This window comes from Rhea pennata, chromosome 1 (assembly GCF_028389875.1).
Source record: "Rhea pennata isolate bPtePen1 chromosome 1, bPtePen1.pri, whole genome shotgun sequence".
Taxonomy (NCBI): Eukaryota; Metazoa; Chordata; class Aves; order Rheiformes; family Rheidae; genus Rhea; species Rhea pennata.
Window position 1 is genome coordinate 8926608 of NC_084663.1, and position 18186 is coordinate 8944793.

Sequence of the window (18186 nt, forward strand, 5' to 3'; positions counted from 1 at the left end):
AGAAATAAAAGAAAACCAGAAAAAAAAGTCCTTTTATAAGCTTAACCTACCGACAAAATGCACCTTCTATTTGCAGGCACACAAGCATGCGAGAAGGCAGAGCCTTGTCCTGACAATAAATCTAGAATCATAGAAATGTTGAGCTTTAAGGAATCCTCTTGTTTAATCACCTGCACTTAAACAGCATCAAAAACACATAGAACATCCCAACAGCTGTGTATTAGCTGTCCTTGAAAACCTTCAGTAAAGGAGCTCGCGAAACTGCCCTAGGCAGATTGTTCCAGTGTTTCATACACAATGCAAAGTTTTTTCTCATATTCATCTTAAACTTTCACATGTTAAACTAAATGCTTGTTTCCTAATGACTGTGTAAAATAACTAATTGTTGTCTTTTTTATACAAATTGTATGTATTGGAAAACTCTTAACTCTATTTGTCAATTTTTTCTAGACTGAGCTCAGGTTTTTTAGCTCTTGTTTCCTAAGCTACTTAATATTGTCACCCTTGTGTGGGCTCCCGGTTGTCTCAAACCAACATTAAAGTTACACTTACTAGTTTTGATAAAACCTCATGCTGGCCAAGTAACAATGGATAATGGAGAATTAAAAAAAATATATATAAAAAAGAAGAATTGGACTTGTTTTGTCAACTCTATCATAGGTACCACATAGGCACTTTGTCTTTCTATTACTTTTATACAGATCAGGCCAGTTCCTCCCAGCTGCAAGGTGCTGGATCCACTGAGCTCACAGATTTGTGCAACATGAGGACATGCCCCGCAGATCCGTTCCCCTTGTGGCTGTGTAGATTCCTGCTCAGTAAAAGAGAGGGAAATATCACATATCTTGCAGTAATTAAGTTCTGAATATTGTAAGATATTCCCTACTTCTCCCAGCCAAGTGTTTTCATTTTTAATACCCCTTGATTTTCCTTTGTATGTATGCAGTTTTTGCTTTTCTTTTTTTTTTTACCCCTTGATTTTCCTTTGTATGTATGCATTTTTTTTTTTTTTTTTTTAATGCGGAGTGGTGCAGCAACTCTGGATTCACTGATGCTGGAAGTGAGGAAGCTGTATAAACTAAATCAATAATGCTTAAAATTTAATTAAGCAGTTGCATCTGAAAACCTGACTCCAAAGAATACATGTGATCCGTCATGATACAGAGCTGGTGCTGTTTTAACTACAGAAATATAAAAGTGCCAGTCTTTTCACTGCAAGCCTTTGGCAACATGATATTCTTTTGTAGAGAAACGTAAGAAAAAGAAAATTTAGAAAAGAACTCTCTACTGTTTGCTTTGAAATGTTCACCATGCTTTGACCTTCGTAGGAAAGCATTCCTTCATGCCCTGCAAAGCATCCTTGGGTTTGTGAATCTTAAATACATGATTTTCCCAAGGCTCTTGCCTCTCCTTACTGATAACTACCCCTGGTGCAGAGAGGGAAAGGGTTGTTGAGGGGGAAAAATATGGAGAAAAAATGGAAAAGGAAGAGAAGTATTCCTGCTCATAATAGCCCCTTAAACTCTGAGCAGAGGTGGCTTCTTGAGACCACACAAACCTTCTGGGATGCTCGGAGGATGGAGGGCACTGGGGCTTATCCAGCTCCCCAGTTACCACTCGCACTACCACAGCAGGCTTTGCTCACAGTGTCTGTATTTCACCACATGCACAAAGCTAGGAATTGCAAGAATACAGGGAGGAAGACCTATATTCTTTTAATGTATTCAATTCTTAAATGTAGTTCTTAAATTCATCCAGTTGAGAATTTTACTTGTATGTCTTTTCATTCTTTAAAAAAATACATATTTTAGGGGCTGAACTTGCTGCATGGCTCTAGTACCAGTTAAGAAGAAAATATGAGAATATTACCTCATTGTACATAAGACATGGATAGAAATTTTATACATTGCATAATACAAAAATGAAAGTTTAATATATTGTGTGATAACTATAATAATATTATACCTGTATATGGGAAATTTCCTGGAAAGATACTTGAAAAGAACTCAGAATATGACCTTGTCACAGCACAATGTTCTATTTCTGTGTGTTCAAAAAATATTCTGCTTCTTAACAGTTTTTGCATTTCTCCATGTTGTACTTACTCTATCTGACTCTGTGTTAGCACTACTGCATTGTATAAGCACTTGAGAAGAGGAGACAGCTGGTTATGGCATAGTCAGCTGGTGCTGTTAACAAGCTCCTCAATGCACTAAAAAGCCAGGGAGAAATGGGTCATATTGTAAACATTAACACTAATTCTCACCAGAGGCTATGGGGAAATGTAGGTCAAAACATCACAAGGTGTTTATACAAAATATCTTCCAGTAGTAATAACACCTGCTCTTGAGCATGATGCCTGCTTCTTACAAGGAATGATGTCAAAACTCCCTCCTACCACCTTAGTTACTCAATTTTTCAGAAGCAAGAAATGCTAATCAGAAATGTTTACAAAAGTACCAACATGCACCTACTTCTCTTCAACTCCTACAAAACAAAAGGAGAAATCAGAACTTTTTACACATGTTCACAAAAATATATCCACAATTGCAAAAGTTGCCACGGAACCTTAAATGCTAAATAGCAGCCTTACTGTGATGCATTACTAAGTGACAACCGACTATTTTCAGACAAAATCAGTCTTTTGGTGTAAAGCACTGTTCCGTGAAGGGGAGGTATCCTATATGTGCTCTGCAAAGACTTGGCAGAGTCTGTTACGACTATGGGCAGGTGATTTTAGCTCATGTGTTAATTCCAGTAAAGCAAATTTCAGGTTGCCCTAGTGTAATCAAAAATCCTGTAGATATATTTCACAATGGGTTGATCTTATACCAATTCATTCCATTGCTTCCAACTTCTTCAAGAATGTTGACAGATTAACTTTTTATTGGAAGGTCTTACAGAAGACTTGTCATCGCTTACCTGTACCATGCAGCAGAAGCTAGATCATCTGTTCTCCCATAGCTAACATAATGGTGATGTAAAAGTAGGAAATTAGAATAAATGTCCTATCACGTGTGCTGGCTAATTTGATAGAAATGTGCATGCTTATCTAAAATCTAATTAGTTCTGGTAGGTAAAATAGTAATGTGTAGCTGTAGTATTAATTATGGAAGCCTCATACCATTTGATTTCTTACCCAGTGATGTTCAAGAGGGTTGCTTGTCCAAGCCAACACCTCGTTAGTTCTGGTTCCAAGTGCTCTTAAGGGTTAGGCTGAAGGATGACCCAACCTTGAAGTCTAACTTTTCAAAACCATCCTCAAGCTATGTCTCCGGTTGTTGCCATTATACCACGCAACAAAACCCACCTAAGTGTCTTCTACTCCCTATATGCAGTAGGAAAGAGGAATGGCTTTATTTAGGACTAAAATACAGGGCAGAAAGGTAAGAAGGAGTAGGGTCATTCCTTAGACTCTGCTCTATGCCAGCTGGATCCTTGGGTACCCACCAACAGGCTGACATTGCATACATGTCTCCTTTGTGAAAGCAGCAGCACTGGAGAGTTAGTACTTGTTTGGGGCACACAGTTAATTACTACTTTGTGACCTCTGGAATATATAAGATAGAAATAAAATCTCCAGTAGTTTTGTTTTTCCTACCTTATCTCTATACATCTGAAAAATTACCAGTGTTTCTGACTTGGATTTTACAGGTCATTTCACAAATCTGCATACTCAACTGGGTCAGGTTATTTGGTCGTGTCTGAACAAGCAATTTGTTTCTTCCATTCACAAAGAGCCAATGGGCTTAGGAATGCAGATCTTTCTTTCCCCTGAGCCTTTTTCAGCCTTACATCAAGGTCTCCATCTTCTCCCTGGTTCCTCATTCCCACTCTCCCTGCTGTCTGGAGCTAACGCACTGTGTATTTCATAACCCGTGGACTATGAAATCAGAGCAACAAAAGAGCAGCCCTGGGTCTCCCAGGCCGCCAATCCCTGGCTACAAGAAGGAGCACTCCCTCTTTCTCTCTTGGTGGCTCTTCCTGCTTCACCTTCCAGCTGAGGTTCCTTCTAGCATCTAACTTACTAGGCTGTGGGACAGAACCTACAGCAGTGAACTTCTTAGGTAGCACAACATAAGGAACAAAAAGTCCTAAGTATGATGGTCAAGTGAAGCTGATGAGTGATACTCATATTTTCCTTATCCTAGCTCTTAAGGAACATTTCAGGCTTTCAGGCTCTCAAGTTTGCAGTGTGCACAGCCAGGAGAAAATTGACATTTTTTTTTTAATTTATTTTCTTTAAATAGTGCCTAGGATTTCATGCTTGAGTCATATATCAGGGATATGCCATAATTTTTGGCTAACATTATGGTGAAGTGTCATTATACTAAACCTCAGCCAGCACGATTGCTCTCCAGCAGGTCTAATTTTTGAAGTTTGTGCTACATCAGAAGCTGACATTGCTCCTGTGTAGCACTATAGCCTCATTCCTGAGAGTGACTAAATTAGAAGGACCTGGCATGGAGAGACTGTGATGCCATTCTTCCAATGAAGGAGTTGCCATCAATGAGGCAGAGATCCCAAACAAGGGAATCTTATATCTATTATGTAAAACGTGGAAGACTTGGGAAATGTGGAAACTTGCTTTCATCCATTTTGAAAATAAGACATCACAGAATCAAAAAATAGTTTAGTTGGAAGCGATCTATCACAAAACTCTGCTCAAATCAGGGCTTCCATCAGTTAGATCAGGTGTCTCAGGGCTTTATTCGGCAGTCTGGAGTATCTCCAAAGCCAGAGACTCTTGGGTCCTCTTTCTTGCATGCGAACACTCCCACGGGGAAACTTCTTGCCTCATTTTCAAAAGGAATTTCCCTTGTCATAATTGTTCCTTGTCTCTCCTTTCACTGTGCGTCACCAAGAAGCGTCTGGCACAGTCTTCTTTACACCATCCCATTAGCCAGCTGAAGGAAGCAACAATATCCCCCTTATCCTTCCTATTTGATGGCTGAATAATCTCAGCTCTATCAGCCTATATGTCATGTTCTCCATGTGATAACTTGCATATCTGTATGGCCTGAGCATCTGACAGATATCACACCACAGCATCTTCATTACTCACTGTAGTAGCATTTAAGATCACAGATGGAGAGAGAGAAAAGGCTGCAGAGTCTCAGACAAAGGAAGAGACACCTGATTCATTTCCACATAAACAATGCAACAAGTAGCTAAAGCTGTGGTTAAAAGCTCTTTACTCAGCTTGCTTACAAGTCATTATTCTGGCAGATTAGATTTAAACTGATTTAAACTTCTTTCTGCGCTTCCACTCAATATGCCACATTGTTGTTAGAGGATGATGCCTACGGTGCTAGATGTTGTATGCACTAGAATTCCTTCTAATATTGTATACATTGACAGAAACACACAGAATTCAGTGTGAAAAATCAAAATCAAGGCAGTTTCACTTTTAAATAGAGAAGTCTTCTTTTGTCTTCTATTATGCCTAATAGCGAGGGTTTAATAATATTGGAACTGAGTTCAGTGTTGCTAGGCCAATATCGACAGCATTCCCTTACACAGAACACAGTCAAAATACTCTCAGTGAACGACAAAATTCCCAGAAACACATCAAAAGTGTAGCCTGAGAAGTTCCTTGAGAGACTTCTGTGAATTAATATAAAATTCATCAGATTTTGCTGCTTGGGACAGGAAGTTTAAAAACAACATGAAAATATGCATTTGCTAGAGCTCTGCGTTCAAAAAAAAAAAAAAAAAAAAAAAAAAAAAGGAAATTCTAAGGAAATGACAAAAATAATGCCTTGGAAGTTTTCTTTGGGATCAGTGAGAAGAAAATTCAACGTAACAGTCAATACAGGATGGAATGGCTCACCATCCCTATGCTTATGACTGTACCTGAATATTATTGACCTCAGATGCTGTCAACAACAGGTTCTTGTTTCATGTTTAATGTGGTGTGGGTATTTATGCCTTGAAAAGTGGAAGAATGCTGTCAATTTATTCTTTATGCATCACAGAAAATCTGTCAGATAATGTAAGTTAATATTTGGTCTCTGTTGACATAGATAACTTTCAAATCATCAAGTTGCACGTAACAGATATGTTACTGCCATGCAGCACAGACATTTGCTTACATATAGATACTGCTAATTCTCAGGGAATAGAAGCTATCCTGAAAACATCCTTAAGAGATGTTGCCATTAACCAAAGTGCTTTTTTATGCAGAAAAAAGTCATTTTTTTAAAGCAAAGTCTTTCAACTAGATTTGATCTTTTGGAAGCTCATGTCAATTAAATCATTCTGCTTTGATCTCAGACAGCTTATCAGACATGACCTCCTACCTAAGCCTGTTGAAATCCAAGGGTAAGTCTATTTTACAGGTTTCTGATGTGCTGATCAATGACAAGTGCAAATGCTTTCCAAAGTACCATGAGAAGAATAAAAGAAAAGGCATTTTAGTCAACACAAGAGGGAAAATCTTAAATAAGATATCACTATTCAAAAAACATTAGTTATCCAAAAGTGCTAGATTTAAAATATTTGAAAGTTCAAGATTCACTTTTCTTACAAAGCATACAAAGCACATTTGTATGCACAATTTTGCACCCATAGTCATTCATCCTTGTGCACACTAGAAACTTAGGGCCAGATTTACTGCTGGCCTAAGCAGATGCAACCCATTAAAGTAATTGGAAATGTGCTTGCTTGTGCTGTGATTTCATTCAGTGAGGTTCTGCTATCTGCCTTCTGCACCCAAAGAAACAAATACATACTCTGTATATAACCTAAACTACTTACCTAGATTGTTTACTTATAAATTGATTTATAAATTTACTTATAAATTAAGGAAAAAGAACATCAGTAATATTTTTTTTGTTGACACCATAAATCTGGGAAAGAGTTGGATGGTGACTCAAAGGAGGCTGTTTTATAAGATTCCTTTCTGGTCTAGTGACCCAAAGGTCATTGCATTACTTCTGTAAAATAGTAGAACCTCACTATATCACAAGTTATTCTCCAAAAGAGTCTGAGAACAGTTTCATCCAAATAAGCTGGAGGGCAATGGGTAAAGTGCAAGGAAATAGGTGATAAGCATCTTTTTTTGTTTGGAAACGCTACTCCTTGCCTTTGTTTAAGTATCTCTGCATTTGCATCAGCCTTCATCCATATGGGAAAGCCTGGTATCTCCCTTGGGCAGGTAAGTGCGATGTCCTTATTCAATCCAATCTGAGTTTAAAAACACAGTAAAGATAAAATACTTTCTGCCATAACTGCAGAGGGGATGTAGCGCTTTAAGACTCGTATTTTAATACGTAGGTATTCTGAGTTTGTAGTCCTGCTCAATAGTTAAGTTGTGTCCCTGTTAACCTTGAGCTCTGTAAAGTCAGTGTCAAAATTACAGCTGACTTAATCTGAACCAGAATTATACCTATTGTGACTGAAGCTCATAAGACTGAGCATAAATACATTTTATTTCAAAAAAAGAAAAAAAGATAAGGATCACAATTCAGAATAGTTCTCTTTGGGCATGTGGAAACCTGGGGATTTACTGTAGGAAGACAAAAGGGACATGTAACCTTGGATATAGAGACTCTTCAGCTTGCTGAATGCATTATCTTTGATTGACTCAATGAGATTACCTATGGAATTTGAATCTTCCAACAGCTCATCTACAAGAAAAAAATGAAGCAATCAAAAAAAAAAATTTAGGACTATCTAAGTATTCTTTTGTTTTTATAAACCACAAATTTATCTGCTACGAGACTTACTTGATTATTAATAATGGCCTTAAGAAACTGATTCTGAATACTTCTTCAGATGAAAAATAGTATAAGGTATCAGAATCACAAGACAGCCATTTTAGATACATATCTTGGTTAGAAGGATATATGAGTAACAAAATAATTAAATAAAAATTTAATCTGTATTGGTTTATGTTCATGACATTATAGACGAGGCAGTATGAAACTATATTGGTGAGGTAGAAATCTCATTTAAATATATTAGAATAACTTATTTCCTGAAGTCTGAATAAAAATAGGACAGAGTATGTGTAGGCTATATTAGTGGGATACATTGCTATTCAAAACAGACATATTTCATCAGTTTTTTCCTTTCAATAATCCAATTGTCAGTTTTATAGCCCATAAAAAAATGTGCAGAAGTGATGGGAAATGACTTTCATACACATCCTGGCTGTTGAGTTGCTCTGTTTCATTACATTGCTCTGTAGATGACTGACAGCTCTGTAATCAACTTCAGGCTGGATTTAGTGGTTCCAGGTCCTTTTCTCTCATTAATTATTGAAGGCATTTTTCTCTGCTCAGAACTGCTGCCACATGCCAGGTCGCGATATTCAGTACGCTGCTATTTGCATCCCGCGTCTCCAGCGGCAGCTCAGACTGAGAGTCGGTCACAACACACGCACACAAAAGAAGATAAAGAGGAAGAAAAGTAAGATGAAAGATTTGTAGATCCGTTTGTAAGTAAGAGGCCCAGAGCAGCTCTGCTGTTACCTGTGAGGTCTTGGCAGCCTACTTTCAGCAGACAACTAATCCTTTACGAGACACGGTCTTGTTTTGAAAATGCTTTTGTCTTATTCTAAAAAGAGAATAATTTTTTTAACCATCATTGCTGTTATTTGCCCTTTTGCTGCTGCTTGCCTAATTGGCGCGAGCAAGAGAAGAGGGTGTTCCTAGGAGATGTCCCTCATGCACAAGCAGCATAGCAGCAGAACGAACGCCCTCTAAATGTCATCTATTCTGGGGATTATATTTTTTCTAAAATGTTCAGTGAATGCTAAAGAATGACATGGTCAGAGTTCTAGCCTCAAGACCTGGTGACTGATCAATTAGATGTAACTATAGAAGTGGGTCAGGCATATGCCATCTTTTCCATCTCTTCTCTGAGGCAGCTCTGGGTTTGAGTTACTGAAACCTCAGCCTGAGATAATACATAACTCGCTTTGATTTAGTTCAGATCAATACAGCATGTCACTCATACCACTATTCAGACTGGATGATATGTGTCCAGGAGATCTGCAACACAAGCTGAGGAGCTCACATGTACTGGCAATTATTTCTGCAAATACAGGCTACATGACCTGTTCACAAGGCTCCCAAGTCCCACTATCAAGTCCTATAACCATATCCTTCATAAATATTCACCTACCTGCCTGCACATGTTGATAATTTCTCTGTGCACTAATTTCCTGCCTATAAAATGGGAATAATGATGCTTCCTAGCCTGTTGCATAAGCAACCATATAGAGTAGAGTAATGAAGAATCTTTCTAGAGATTGCTGAGATTTTAAAGTTCTTATCTTTCTACTAGGGAATAAAGGCCAAAAAATACTGATGAAAAAGAAGTTCAAGGAAGATGTCTGTTTGAAGGATTTGAGTTTGATAATAACTGAAACAGTTTGATTTTTGTTCAACAATTATTTGAAATGGAAAGAAAAAGATCAAAAATGTGCTTTTCATGTTGAGATAGTGACAACACCAAATCCTCCAATTTTTTACTGTAAAAAAGGAGGCGATATCAACATAATCCTATAAAACATATCATTTTGATAAATCTAATTTTTCTTCTGATGGATTTTTTTCCAACCGGATTTAATAAACGAGTAAGGACATAGTCCAAAATTTATCAACCCTTAACTCTACTTACGTTGTTTTGCATATTGTTCCTGTTGCCTAATGTCATGGGAACCTCTAGTGCTGCTAAAACCAGTTCCTTCCCATCTTAACCACAATATCATGTAACTCAATAATGTGTAAAATAAGCTACCAATCTGGAAGGTTCTCAATGAGTAAGAGAGGGAAAGAGGCATTTAAAAACTTAAGATTAAAGTATATCTTCAGGGGCAGGATTGGTGTGTAAACAATTTCAGAACCAAAAGCGTTGTAATGAATACTGCTTAGAAAGAGAATTTATCCAGCTCTAGAAGATGGAATAGAAAAGGATGAATGAAAATATAAGAACATGTTTAGAAATCTTTTATTTTTCTGCTGTGTGCATGTGACTGATTTTGTGTATAAGCCAATACTGAAGTGGTTTGAAGCCACTGCTTCAATTTTGGTCTATGATTAGTAAGTTGAATTATGTGAAAAATACTTTCAGTAGCTTCCAATACTTGGCTGTAATAAAACAGTGCTGTCAGAAAGGTACTATGTTAGACTAGACATTTGCACCCAAAATTCATTCACAAGTCAGAAGAAATACTACATTTTCCTTAGCACTAGAAATAAGAACAATCATTCTTGAATATATACAGTGTCTAGAAACAGCTATTATGAAATCATATCAGTGTCTTTTTTGGACAATCTCAATCCTGTTATTAAATTAAAGATTGTTTTACATCTAAATATTCTTTATTACCTTAAACACTTCAGGTAGCAGACTGACAAATATAGGTCTACATAATACTTATTCAATGTTATATCTTTGGACGTTATAATTACTTATTGTAATAGATCTATGCAGTAGCACAAAGAAAGCACAAATACTTAAATTAATGTCAAGAACAAAATGTTTCAGTTTCTTTATACTCAGTAAGATGCCAGCAAGTGCTCAGAAATGAGGTTACAAGGGAATAAAATATCCATTTGCTTTCCCTCTCAAATAGGAAAAACAAAAACAAACCTTTTCTCACTAAAATAAAGTGTGTGAGCTTCCATTCTGTTTGAGCTTGCTCATCACCTTTAAGATGAACTCAAGTGTAATTACATCACAGCAGAGAACAAGTGTAATAGACGAGAAAGTTTTCCAATCTAATTTATCTTTCTCCTACTGCAATGGTCTCGTTTAAAAGAAAGAACCTAGAAACCCCTCAGTTATAACTGTTTGACCTTAAGGCAATTAGACATATGATGCCTTCATGCCAAAATCATACCCTCTGCTTGAGAATCTTTACTAATTGCTTTCTTAATGGATTTTATGCACACAGAAAAATAGTCTGTAGACCAAAGAAGGCATATTCGAATGAAACAGCTCCAGGTACGCAGAGGGCCATGAAGATACGTCTGATCTCTGAAGATATGATTGTAGGAATTGGATTAGAAAAGAGAAGAAAGACAAAGCTCAAGCATTGCTTCAAAGAATGTCTAGTAGAAGCCACTATTTCACTTAGATTTTCTGGTCACTGATACTAAACTAGAAGCTTGCACTGAAGAGTTCTGTGACAGCAGGGGGAATCCAAGGAAGGGGGAGCTGCTATCTGGCATTGTCTATAGCAGCTTTGTTGTCCCCAATGCTAAAAATGCCTTCAGCATCAGAGAAAAAAATGATCCCCTTTATTATTACATCCAGTTTACTTGCAGTATTACAGCCCATAATCTTCTCTATCTTAAACGTAGTGACTCTGCCAGTCCTTTGTACTCATATTGATAAACTCATTAGTAAAATAGTAATAACACTTTTTCTAATTTCCTATTTAAACACAATTAAAGACAGATTATGCATAATAGTTCTTATGCTAATATTATTGAGTTTTTTTCATTTTAAATAGTCCTTTTACACCACATTCTTGCTAAGTGCTTTGAAGAAAGACTGGAATTACCTCATACGATATGACTCAAGATCACGTCTGTCATTTATACAACATACTGGTGGTCCACAGTCAACCTGTTTCCAATGGATCTGTTCAATTCTTTCACCTTCGCTGTTATTTCCAGAGATGAACACATAGTTCATATCAGCTTTTTGTGCAAGTCTGATTGCATAAGCTTGTACATTGCACCATTACAACTCACCCCATTTTTAATGCTCAGCTTTCAGTGTGACTACTTTCTCCTTATATGATATTCTAATATGTGTCCCAGCTTTAATTACTACACTAAATAAAGAAAAAAATCTGATTGTTGCCAAGACTGAGTGTCAAGGTGTCACCAATAATGTCATTACAATCTGAAAGACTATTTTTAATGGTTGTGTTAACAATTGCATAATCAGACCTAAGGGCTGATTTTTTCATTTCCTTAAATTATTCTAATACAGAATAGTAGAGGTTCTATGAATAGGAGCTTCTGACAACTCCTGCCAAGAAATCAAGATTCAAATTTCTTTTTTTCTATGAAATGGGAAGTTTATGGAAACCAGACTGAACTTATGGGAAGGATGCTCTCCAGACAGATTTCTGAAATATATTTATGTAAGAAATATCCATTTGCCAACTCTTGTCCTATTATCCTTTCCTATAAGCTCATAACAGCCAGCAAATATAGTTTAGGATATCAGGGACTTTGAAATGTGGGTCTTCTGACTCCTTCTCTCACTTCTAGGTTTGTAAATACAAAGAGAGAGAAACATAAGTGACTGAAGGTCATCCAATACTTCTGGCGCAGAATGGAATTCTTCTTGTACTCTCTTCTTTATTCTGTCTAAAATCTAATTTTTATAAAGCTGGGACTCCTACAGCTGCAGTTACAGAGACAGAGAGAGAAAATTACCATCCTTTTTTCCAAGCAATGCTTATAAATAGAGATCAATTCCTGCACACTGTATGCAGTGGAACCAATAACATTCTACATTTCTACCTGTATGTACAAAGAATTTAAGAAAATTTCCTATAGATAGATATTGCTGATCTGTTTGATCAGTTACCAAAGGTAATTTTTAAGGCTGAGTCTAGTTAAGCTCTGAAGCAACTGCTGGTAATACTAAGAATGCACAAAAGAAAGACAATTTTATTTTCACCTAACAAGATACAACAGCCTAGAATAACGTAGTTCTCCAGATCAATGTGATATGACACTGGGAGTATATCACTAATGGTACTTACATATCTGCACTTATTTATTTGATGCAATTGTCTAGCTTTAAGGATGAATTTTGGAAAGGATATCAGAAATGCCAATGAATTACTCACCTTCTGGAAACTGAAACGAGTGCAAGAAAATTGTGGGAATAAAAGCACATGTGAAGAGGAGCATGCTTGGTTGAGTGACAGGCACAAATTTCCTTTCGTCTGCCTATGTAATCAGCAACATTTTTTAAACTTCTAGTGTTCATCAAATCACTTGATTTAATAATCACTAATAACTTAATAATCAGTTAAGCTGGTGGGCACTTCTGGGAAGTAAATAATGTCATTACTATTTTCTGTAGATGGCAACTGAGGTAGAGAGATTTTGTGAAAAATCAGCCCTTAAGGTCTGATTGTGTAAGTGTCAACACTCAACCATTAAAAATGATCTTTCATTGCTGTGGAAGAAATGGATGTGTTAAATTGCAGAGATTAATACATTCTTTAGGTCACCTTTTTTCACAGTGGAGGCTTGTAACAAAGACGGAGGTTTCCTCCCCCCAGGAGCGAAGCTGGAACGATAGCAGCCCGATGGCCAAAATCTTTTCCACAGGCAGCTCTGCTGTTGGTTGCATAAGCAATGAAATGGTAGGTACCGGTTTTTCAGCTCTTAGAATCAAGACAAAAGAAAGTGTGGGCAGAATTAATCTGAGCTAGTTGTCTAGACCCTTTTGCAGCCAGTGAAGAAAACCAGACATTTGCACAGCACAGTTAATCTCATCCTAAAGCAGGTTTCTAAATTGATCGGATGAGTCATGCATTAATTCACCTACTTCCTTCTGTGGACTACAAATGGTAGCAAGGATGATAAGCTCAGATACATACATCTAAATTAGCAAGCCAATACCTACCTCTGAAGACTAACCTACTCTCTGAGTTCTGCAAATGTCCTATTTAGAAAGGCAATGTTTCCTTCCATGCTTAATTTATTCTATAAAATAAGTATATATATATACCCTTTAGGATCCTTGATGAACATTAAAAATACATACCAAGTATACTAGTATAATTTAATACACTCACCATCACCGAGCTAATGAATTCAAATTTCTTAGAGTTGCAAAAATTTTCTCACCCCTACAGCTCCTACAGCCCTTCTAGTTATTTTCAAATAACATTGCAGCTATTTTCAAGTACTGGAAAACCATGGAAACATGAATCTTGACAGGACTCAAGAGATCATATTTTAATCTATCCCCTAGATCTGAGACAAGATGGATGCATCTTAACCATTTCTGTCAGATGCCTTTCTAGAAACATTTTCTTAAAAATTTCTAGTGAGTTGGATTTTACAGCTTCCTTAGGTAACCTGTTCCAGTGCTTTACTCCCTCATAATCAGTGTTTCTTATTATCTTTTTCTGAAAGTTAAACTAATTTATTTTTCCCATATCCCTTGTGGAAGTATGAAGCAATTAATCATCATCACTTTTATAACACATTTCTACTTACTGAAGATAGTCTCATTCTCTGTCTTTCCTTCTCTAGATGAAAGGAATCTAATTCTTTCAACCTTTCCCCATAAGTCATCTCCCCTGAACCTTTTCTCTTATTCTTGCTCCTTTCAACTTTGTGGGTTATGCATGTCTTAACCATAGTGCTTAAAATTATACAGTAGCTCAATGGAACTATGTCAAGTGAACTTTAATAATTATTTCCCATGTCTTACATCTTACATGGCATTAATGAATTCCAGAATGAGATTTACCAGTTTTGAATTATCATCTCTCTGTTGACTTTTATTCTTCTTAGAATAAAAGAAGATCTGTCATTCCTAGATCTCTCTTGGCACATTGCTGCCTCAAAAACTATTCTCCATTTTGTAGTTTCACATTTGATTTCTTCTTCTGGGGAGCAGTGCTTTTTACTTATTATTATTGAATTTCAACCTGCTAGATTTCATCTTATTTCCCCAGTTTCCTTGAAATCATTTTGATTTTTGATTCTGTTTGAAGGGTGCTTGTGACCTCCCTCCTGGCCCAGGCTAATATCATCAGTGCTTCACAGATTAGAAAAGAAACTGATAGTATTACTGCGCTAATCAGTGTGTGAAATGAAAAGCTTAAAGCAATGGCAGAGAGTAAAAACATTGCTAAAGTTAGTTGGAAGAAATACTTTGTGAGTAGTTGTCAAACATTATATGATGCATCACTAGTTGTGTTCTGCCTAGAAATATGCAGAAGCTATTCAAGAAAATGATCGTGTTGCAAACAAAGCATAATTTTCAACAACCTTTACTTTCTTAATCTTTTATGTGCGTGCTAGGAACCCATGTCAGGCTACTGTATGCCTCAGTGACCAGTCAGTCCCAGATGGGTGATCCTCCTGGGATGAGAGTCCACCCGGGATGCCTAGTGAAGAGATTGAGGTGGATAGGTCTCACACCAAAAGAGAAACAATGGGATGTTTTCTCAGTTAAAGCTATGCAGACATAAAAATATGTCATCTAATTATTACAGCTGGATAAGCAATGCACTGCAAAAGTTGATAACAACAGTGGTAAGCAGACAGGTAACAGACTGATGAGCAGGCTCACTGAAGCCCAAGAAAGGATTACTGATGATCTACACAAGACACTTGCCATACTCTATGAAGGGTAATATGTAGACAGGAAATTTTCCAAGTACAACATTTTACAACATAGAGCTTGAACTATAGTGCTGCTAGTAACAAGGATTTCCATGTTTGGAAAACAAAGATTTTCCATGTTTAAGGTAAAGTAATCAATCAATTAAAAAGTGCTTGTTGCATGATTGAAGAAGATAAACAATAGGAAAGAGAGCATGCTAGAAAGGGTAAAGAGAAACATTTGTCCCGGCATATTTCTGTGTTCTGTCGTATTGTTTATCCCCCCCCCCCCCAAAAAAAAAAAAAAAAAAAATCCAGCTAATTAAGCTTCTTCATTGACACCTAACCTGTATTTTTCTGTAGTTGTTTAAAACAATCTGCTTTTACTAAGCAGTCTACAGCTCATCCCATCCCTCCTTTTACATTTATTCAGAGATCCTCACTATCTTTTACTACCACTTACTCCTGAATATGAGAGCAAAAATATACCTCCCACCTCCCAGATATTATATATTCACTAACTTTTTATTGTCCATGGCCCTCTGAGAACAATATGAAGCAGTCCTTACCAGGTTTGTTGATGCTGATGTTCTTAGATGCTCTTCTACTGCTTTCTTAGATGGACATCCAGGGTTCCCTGTAGGCCTTCTTTAATGAACACTCACCAGAAGGAAACTCAGAACCAGGTACCAGGGCTATCCATCAGGCAATGACCTGCTTAAGAAAGTCTTACATAAGTAACACTAGATTCATGCAGCCAGGCTACTTCTGATAACTGATATATTTCAGCTATCAATATCCTATGCCATGGAGACACGCTGGAGTGCAAGCACTTACGTTTTATGGTGCAAAATGTTTTGCTCTTCTATAACCTTTTACGCTTTTAGTATTCAACCCCGTGGAGTAGCAGACACCATGAACACTAGTTGTGACCACATCATGATCCACTGTAGTCACATATAGATCCAGAACTAAATCAGTATCTCCCTTCATTTTGTGGTTATTGGTTCAAACTCCGGACCAACTAAATGGTTCAAGCTTGAGCAATTTTTCGCACAGCAACACCACTGATTGAAGTTCCAGAGCAAACTGGAGTCTTAGAAAATTGCATTACCTAAAATCAGAGAGGTTGGCCCAGAGTGAAGTGTTCAAAAACAAGGTGTTCTGACTTGTTCCTATCCCAGCTGTTAGGTTATTAGCTGTAATCTTCTGGTGCTGATAAGTAATTGAAATAGTTGAGCAACTGTAGACTGTACGCTATTCACAGAATAAGTGCAAGTGCAATAACTTTCTGTTACCGATTTGGTAGATATACATGAACTTGAATTAAACTATCATTGGAAATGTTATCTTACTTTCTCACCCAGGTTACAGCAAAACACATGTTACTATTTTCACAAGACAATAATGCACTATATCATGCAAAAAGAAGTTTCCTCCCAGGCACTGGAGAATCACCTGAATTAATTAGCATCTTTGATGGAAATCTTTTAACAGCATTTCTGATTTCTTTAATTGGAACTTGTGGAAATAACATACATTTGGCAGAAAAACAAAAGACTGTTTTGTTTTATACCCCTATTGTGTCTAGACTAACCACAGTTATGTAATCTATTGGTAAGTGCCTGCTTCTTTCAGTGAGTACTAGAAGGTATGCTGTGAAAACAAAACTGAAATTAAATACATTCTTTATTTTGCATGAGGATTTTAAAAAAATCTAAACATAACTCCTCCCCAAAAGCACATTGCTAGCAAATTCTCTTCATAAGCAAATTCTTACTTTATAAGCAAAGTATATCACAAACCAGCATTTACACACAAAACCAAACCTCCAGCATTAGAGATATTAGACGGCAATGATCTCAAGACTCAACTACTTGCATAAACTTGAATTTTGGTCAACAGAAGATAAAATCTATTTCACTTCAAGATCGTAAACCTTTCCAATATGCCCAAGAGGAAATATGTAGCTTAAAGTTTTTCTTAAACTAAATAGTAATTCTCTCTAGAAGAGTCATTCTGAGAAGAAGCCGTATTTCTCTGGCCTTTTGTGTTTAAAAAGTTCATATTCTGATTTCCTCTTTTCCTGATTTAGCAAAATATTTTGCTTTTCACTATAGTGGGATAGTTTCCAAATAAAGGTAAATAAATGTTGTATCTTTTTTTTATTCCTGTGGCACAATCACTTTGTCCTGAATGTTCTAATTTTCCATTCCAGTCTTAAAAAAAATCCAAATTAGAAAGATTTTACCAAGATGAAAATTTTAAGACAAGATAGAGTCCTACCAATGAATGCAGGCAGCTGTATGTATGTGTGACCAGCTGCACTAACACAATATAGGGCTGGAAGCTCTGCATGGTAAAGTTATCACTTTTATTTTTCATTGCATTATATGATCTTAATCCTTTTGAGGACTCCTAGGTATTATTGCAATTACAAAATTTATAACCTATTCTTTGGAAATACTTGTCCAATTTCAAAAATCCTGGGGTTTTTTAGATCTACATGGTCTCAAAAGCCCAGGTCCAGTTAATTTCTTTAGATTCTAATTTCTAATTGAACACTTTCATTAAAAGTTAGAAGTCCAGATAAAAATTAGGAACACAGATATTAATTGCATCTGGTCCTCAATATTTCTGATGTCTGTCTTAAATGGCAAACGGGTATTTAGGGACATTTAAGATGTCCTAGGATATTCTGCACACCCTACAGCAGCTGCTCCATTAGATCTTAGGCAGTTAAGTCACTTTTGAACATCAACACAGAGAATTAAATGTTTCCTATCTCTTACTACATTCTCAAAAGCAAGCTAAGAAAATATGGTCTACTTGAAAATACTGTATTTCAGTCTGG